Source organism: Aphanomyces astaci, assembly GCF_000520075.1.
Source record: "Aphanomyces astaci strain APO3 unplaced genomic scaffold supercont1.46, whole genome shotgun sequence".
NCBI classification, from domain to species: domain Eukaryota; phylum Oomycota; class Saprolegniomycetes; order Saprolegniales; family Verrucalvaceae; genus Aphanomyces; species Aphanomyces astaci.
Genome location: NW_009798309.1, coordinates 69,794 through 76,685, shown reverse-complemented (window position 1 = coordinate 76,685; position 6,892 = coordinate 69,794).

Genomic DNA, 6,892 nt, shown 5'->3' with positions numbered 1-6,892 from the left:
TGGCAGCACTTGAGTCCCTTCGAGTGGGCTCGACCATGTCAATGGGCTTCTTGCTCTCTTAACAAGACTTTGTAAATTCAATATTTGTCAAGTTCTTTGTAAATCAATACCTTTTATAATTGATGAAAATACCGTCGAGCAAAAAAGGGAGCATCACTGTAATTTGGAACAGAGGAAGTAAATCGATATACTTTGGGCTCATCCATCCAAAAATGTACTCAAAGTACAGTACTCCCCCGCAATAGTGAACCCACTAAAATATTAAATCCCACAAAACCTAATAACATTTTTGAGGTAATCAGCAATAAAATTGTAGAGGCGTTTCAAAATTCAAAACAGACACAAACCACCTGACGAACAAATGCCGTCACCAGCGTCGAGGATCCGGCTGACAATTGAGCAGAAGAAGGCTCAAGTGGAATACTGCATGTCAAAGGGATTGAGTTGCGCCAATGGGTTAAGTCAACCATGCCAGCGTGGCTCAACTCCATGGTGGACGGCGACGGCATACACCCGACACATAAATCCAAGCAGCAACCCCGCACACCAAAGCTAGAAGCCAAACAAATTAAATGTATTCGGAAATGCGAGGAATGGAGCGTCCCCAATGTAAGTGGGCCGACCATCCATCTGTAAGTGGACCGACCAAAAATCCGTGTCAAAGCAATGCAAATCCGTGACGAGATGCTTGCGACCACGACGAGCCCAGCCAGCTCCTTGGTATGAATTTTTCGAATGGTTGACTCCATCGTGTACGAATTGATTAAAAATATGCGTAACCTTTAATGGAACCCAAGTGTACGTTGTCCTTGGCGTGCGTTTTGCCTTTTGCCAGGGTATCAACTCCCTCCTGAATCCGAATTTGATATCCATTGTTGAGAAGCCAATCAGGTGGTGTAAGGTACCTACCCTTTATTTTAATAACTGTCTTCCTTTGATAGCTTTAAAAACGTATGCGCCAGAAGGGTTCACTATTGCGGGGGAGTACTGTATGTATCAAGGAAGGATTCGAAAAAACAACTGAAATCTTCAAAAATGAAAATGAAGAAAAATCGGCACATCAATGGTCGGCCACGTTACTGTGCTACGTAGTACTGTAGTACTAGTAGTAGCTTTCCTTGGCACAATGCTCATTTTCTGAGACGGCTCATGCGTATTACTGTATTAGTACTGTACTGTAGTTCAGTACGACGGCAAGTACTAGTACAGTACTAGTACTGCCTTCGAAGATTTTATGTACAACCATGACCCGCACCTACAGTGGTCTGCGGTAAAACTCGGTCAGTGCACCTCTAGACGTGTACTTGGAATTTGTATATATAGTGGTACTCCATGCCAAGAAATTATAATGAATCTCGTTGCAAGTGTCATGGGAGGAGAGTTAGTCCAGTCTCATTGGCTAGAAAAATTGACATATAAACCAGTAATTTCCATTGCATAGATCTTGTAAGAACTCATACGTACTCAAAATTATATCTTACAGGTGATTCTGAGCAATTCGATGCACCATGTAACAAGCCAAGCCCTTGACGCGTAGCAAATCGGTTAGACGGTGAGGCGGTGGTGGATGGGCCCCGGGTTCAAGTCTCGGGGTGGGCCAAGTTTTTCCCAAAGCTTAATATTTCCAATTTCTATACCACACAAATAAATGTATTTATATTTCTAACACAGTATGAATCGCCTTTTCAAACGACTTTACTATCGATTCTGATGTAATCTTTTCCCATACCAGATTGGTTCGTTTTACCATTGCCAGTCGCTTTTCTTGGACAGTAAAGATTTCGTCACCACTGCGGTTGTCTTCTTCCAACAGCCAGGCAGTTTTGAGCATCGCCTTAAGAGGCCCCATAACCCCAACGTCGAGAGGCTGGCAGCGGCTGGTTGAGTTTAGGGGTAATGGTTCCACAACACTGAAGTAGGTCTCAGCAGCCTTGTCGTGGGAGGCCTCCCACACGTGACATGCCAAATTGTCCACCAACAACACGGACGCGTCATCAACACAAGGAGCAAACACCTCGTCGAGGTACATGGACCACACGCGTTCGTCCATCCACGCATTGCTTTGGACCACATAGAAATGGCCAGGTGGGTACGTACCGAACTCCTGACGCTCAATCACACCACCAGGAGTCCCTTTGAGTATGAAGAGCAAGGGTAATTTCTCACCTAAAATACATTATTTCGTACAATGATATGACATCTAAATGTACCGTCTGCGCGACTTGACAAAACAGCCGTGAGACGATGAGAGTGCTTGTCACCATCTGTAGCCCTGCGGGAGGAAGCGTGTGTAGTTGAGGGCAAAATGCACAATGAATTAACTGAAGATCTACAAAGATATCCTTAATCCTCATCACTATGAAATCTTCTTAATCTACTTCACTACTTCTACACTAATATGCACTTTTGTATACAATGAATGCGGGTGCGGTTGAGACATTGGGGAACTTCACTAGGCTAGCGATTCTAAGCCATGCTTGCCCTTGAGACACATTCCCAGGCAAGCATTAGCTAGGGTGCATCATGAGCTAGGCACTTAGGAGCTGGGTGCGGGCAAGGTGGTGGCAAACCGTTAACCCACCTGTCACATCGCTACACCATCTGACACCTTGCTCGACTGACCGATTTCAGCCAATGTCTTTCCCGGAGGCATGTCAAAATAGACAGATGTCTCGTCGACGTTCACGATGAGTTTTTTGTCGTAGTGACCGTACTTGTTCCAAAACGTAGCGGCGTAACCAAGCCACACCTCGTCCTAGACTTGTTGAGTGGCCTTGCTGAGGCATGGAATTCGATGGCGAAAGCAGTTGCGGTATGCGAAGCGCAGGAGTAGGCAACGAAACGATTTGAACGTCACCGCCTCGATTTTGTTTGTCAGCAGTACACCGTGAGCCATTCGCGCTTGTTCCTCTTGACCCACTGCATGATGTGTAATGCTCGGACGTATTGCTCGGTGCCGCAGCGATCGTGCATTTATGCGAGCAGCTCGTCCTTGAACGGTATGAGTGTCGTATGCCCTTCCATGAAGGGTATTCTACTTCGGCACAATTACAAAATTATTTAATTTTTGTAGAGTTGCCTTGACCAAGTTTTACCGCGGACCAGTGTATGCTTCGCAGCACATGACCATCCGTGCAAACGTTGTTTAACTCAAAGTACTATTGGATTTATTTATGTAGGATTTTGTATGTAGAATAGATAAGGAGACCTTCGACGTCCCTCCAAATCGCTCGATTTTGCCCAGAATTCGAGGTCTCTCTATTTTAAAGGGACCATTTGGAGGTGCGGTGGAGATGAAAAATTGGGTATTTTGGTTATTTCTGACCAGACCATTTGGAGGTGCGGTGGAGATGCTCTTACACACTCGATCGTTGCTACAAATACTGTACAGTACTGCGCATACTTATATGGATTTCAAATATCCATGATAGTGTCTTGCGTCATCCAACAGCGATTTATTCCCCCAGAGCAGGTATATCCTACTTTTAAAACACCCAAACTATAACGCTACCTTTACTGTTAATGGGGGAATTCTGAGATACCTGACAACAGCCAATCAGGACGCCTGAACTGAGGATTTGTTGCACAAATAAATACTACTACCTCTGTCCGAAAGTGATTGCACGAATGGACATTTCAGGTGTGAAATTAGGGTACCTACTCCAAATCAGTGAACCTCCCACACTTTAGGAATCTTTTGAATACAAAATTTCAAATGGAATCCAATTAGAGCCCCCAAAGGTCCTAACAGTAAATAGGAATGACAGCTGATTTATCCACGAAAAACAGTGGGAATGATGATCATTTATATTTGTAAACATCTATTTATACAGACAGCTATTGAATAAATTTGTAGTAAAGTGTACGTGCAATAAACTGTATAATATAATAAATTGTACCGTAAACTTACACTCGTGCAATCACTTTCGGACAGAGGTAGTACGTAGTACTTCGAAGTATAAGCTTAGAGCATCCCCACCGGCTGATATTAGAGATGTAAAAATCTTCAAAGTACATCACTACATCAGCAAAATTTACATTTTTCAGACCCACACCGGTTGCCAATAAATTTTACATCATGATGTAAACGCTCCATAAGCACAGATTTCTCAACAGATCTGTTGGGTCGTTTACAGTTCTATGGATTGAGGTCCCAATGGACTTCTTCAACGAAGCATGCCATCCCGACGTCCTGAAGCACGCCGGCAGCATGAATATGAATCTTACAGACAACAGAATGTATGCCAACCCTGCTGCACTAAACTCTCGACTGGCGAGAGCTCCAAAACCTCAATCGCCAGTGGGCGTCCAACGCGAGTTTGCTCCATCAGGGCTACAATATCCGCCAACCGGTGTGGATTGGTTATGAAGTGATGTACTACTGTTACAGCACGCACCCAATAAACGGGACTTTTCAGCTCTATGTTTACTTCAACCGGTGGGGATGCTCTTAGTGGTGGGTTTCTAATGATACAGTAGCACCAGCAACCTATTTCAACTGCGGGTTAATGCATCTCAGTGGCTAGCTAACCGCTGTAATGCGCCTAACCCCGGGAATAACTTTATATCCGTGTCCACCGGGGGTAGGACGAAGTCCCAGGTTACAAGGTTTCTTTTGGTATATGTGTGCGGAGTCTTATCTAAGAAATTCCCCCACTAAAAGTATGGGTGTTTTGTGAAGGTAAACTAGTATCAGATATGGGGTACTCCGGAGTATTATTCTCCAACAGCATCCCAACGACAGCCAACATCAATATTAGGCCATATCCTAGTTAGTAGAGATGAGAGTAAATTAGTTAGGATAATGCTAGTTCTTTGCATGCAGGCCTCGTCTGGGTGCGGCACGGCCTACGGCCTACCTGCCGCTGCCCGACAACAAGAAAAGATAGATCATTCGGTGAAGTGAGAAGCTTAGATCCGCGCCCGCGCTTGCGCAGATGGCCTCCTGGACGCTCGGAGCCAACGTAAGGCTTGGTCACTACAGTATTTTATCCCACTGTCATCTATTAAAACGCCTTAATTCAACAAATACTAGAGTATATTATATTAACCATTATATCCAAGGTTGGTACTGTATTAATATTAAATGCTGTCCCATACTACCCGTAGTAAGCCTTACTAGTAAGTACTAGTACGACTACGTAGTAGTATAACGTAAAGTCTACTACGTAGTACTATTATAGTACAGTGCATGTATGCTGTGTTGAAGAATCCACCCGTAAACGCAGTCCATAAGTTCGCAACGAAGAATGTGACAGTAACGCACCGAAACATCGCCTAACTGGAAGTAACGTTATTAAGGAAATGATATTATACAGTATCGAGTTTCTCGTCCCAGTCATAATTGACACTCACGCTGGTGTACTATACCCACTTCGGGTATGTAGAATATAATATGAACATTCGTATTGCAGACTGTACCGGTACGTACAGTAGTAGTTCTACTCCAAGAACATTCCAATGACAAGTTCTTTCATTCGAAAGGACCCATTAGTATTGCAGTTGTCTCATTTGTTGGAAATTTCCAGGTTCGAGAACGTATTAAAATACTCCCTCCATGTCACTCACTATAAGTGCGCGACTCAGAAAAATAAAGTATACCTCCTCGTATAAAAATACAAAACACTCCAGTATTGTTAAGTCGAGTGGTGTAACGTTACTCAATCGAATGAGTAGCACCAAATCGGCAAACAATCGATCAACCAATCAAAACCGAGAACACGAATCAAGTAGCCAATCAAAACCACTCTTCGACCAAATCAACATCGATTTAGTATGTGACTTCAATTAGTGTGACGCTGGGCATAAGTAACGTTACAAAAATCAGTACAAAGAATCCATCGATAGATTTGGCGAATGAGCACCAAAGTCCAAATTTTGGTGAAAAGGACAATACTATGTAACAGTAATTCCCTGAGAGCAACATTTCCACTGTTGCTTATGTAATCATTTTACTTGTTCTTACTACACCATTTTTGGACAGACGCACAACTGATTCACGCCATGTGAATTATGTTCACCAAACATTCGATAATTTCGTCCAGACCCTACATCGCTGCGGTATATTTCGACTATTAATCATGAAGGACCTGGACGAAATATATCGAATGTTCGGCGAACATAACGGACAAGGCGTAAATCAGTTGTGCGACGGACGAAATATACCTGAACTTAAAGGAAAAATGGTGTAAACCAAAACAAGTCATACCACCTAGGGGTTAACACTAAGTGCATTTCAACAGCATCCTCATTCGTAATGGGATAGTACGATTCGGATCTTGTCCATGAACTAATCCCATTTGACCCTGCTTTAGCGATGCAACTTAACCCCGGGAATAACCACACATGGGGTGGAGGGTCCGGGAGTCCTAGGTTACAGAGTTACTGGTTCTTGCAACAGTGGAGCTATTATTGTTCTCAGGGAAAAATCCCGGTACTAACTTGATTGATGTAAGAATATATCAAGCGACACTTTATTGCATACGTTAAAACAGTTATCAGAAAACTCTGTCTGTATTTTGAATGTTTATATAGAATTTTGTATACTCGGACCACCTCACCTCATACTAGAGATGCTATACCATTGCATTGAAACAGAATTTCGAATCATAACAAACAGTGGACCTGTTTTTATGAGGGAATTTTTCTAACTGGTAGTTCAGTATGAGCTCCCAAGTACCGGTAGGCTAAACGTGCGGCCACTCACTGTAAAATCTATGATAGGGTACAGACTGGATTATAAACCTACACGTAACTGTAAGCACCGAGTCGCAACATACTCTGCCCTCAGCAATTTGAATGGAGCACACATGCGGGGAGCAATCTAAGCTAACACAGAGCCCTTGGAAAGACACATATATACATCCGGTGGCACATTCTACGTAAGCGTCAA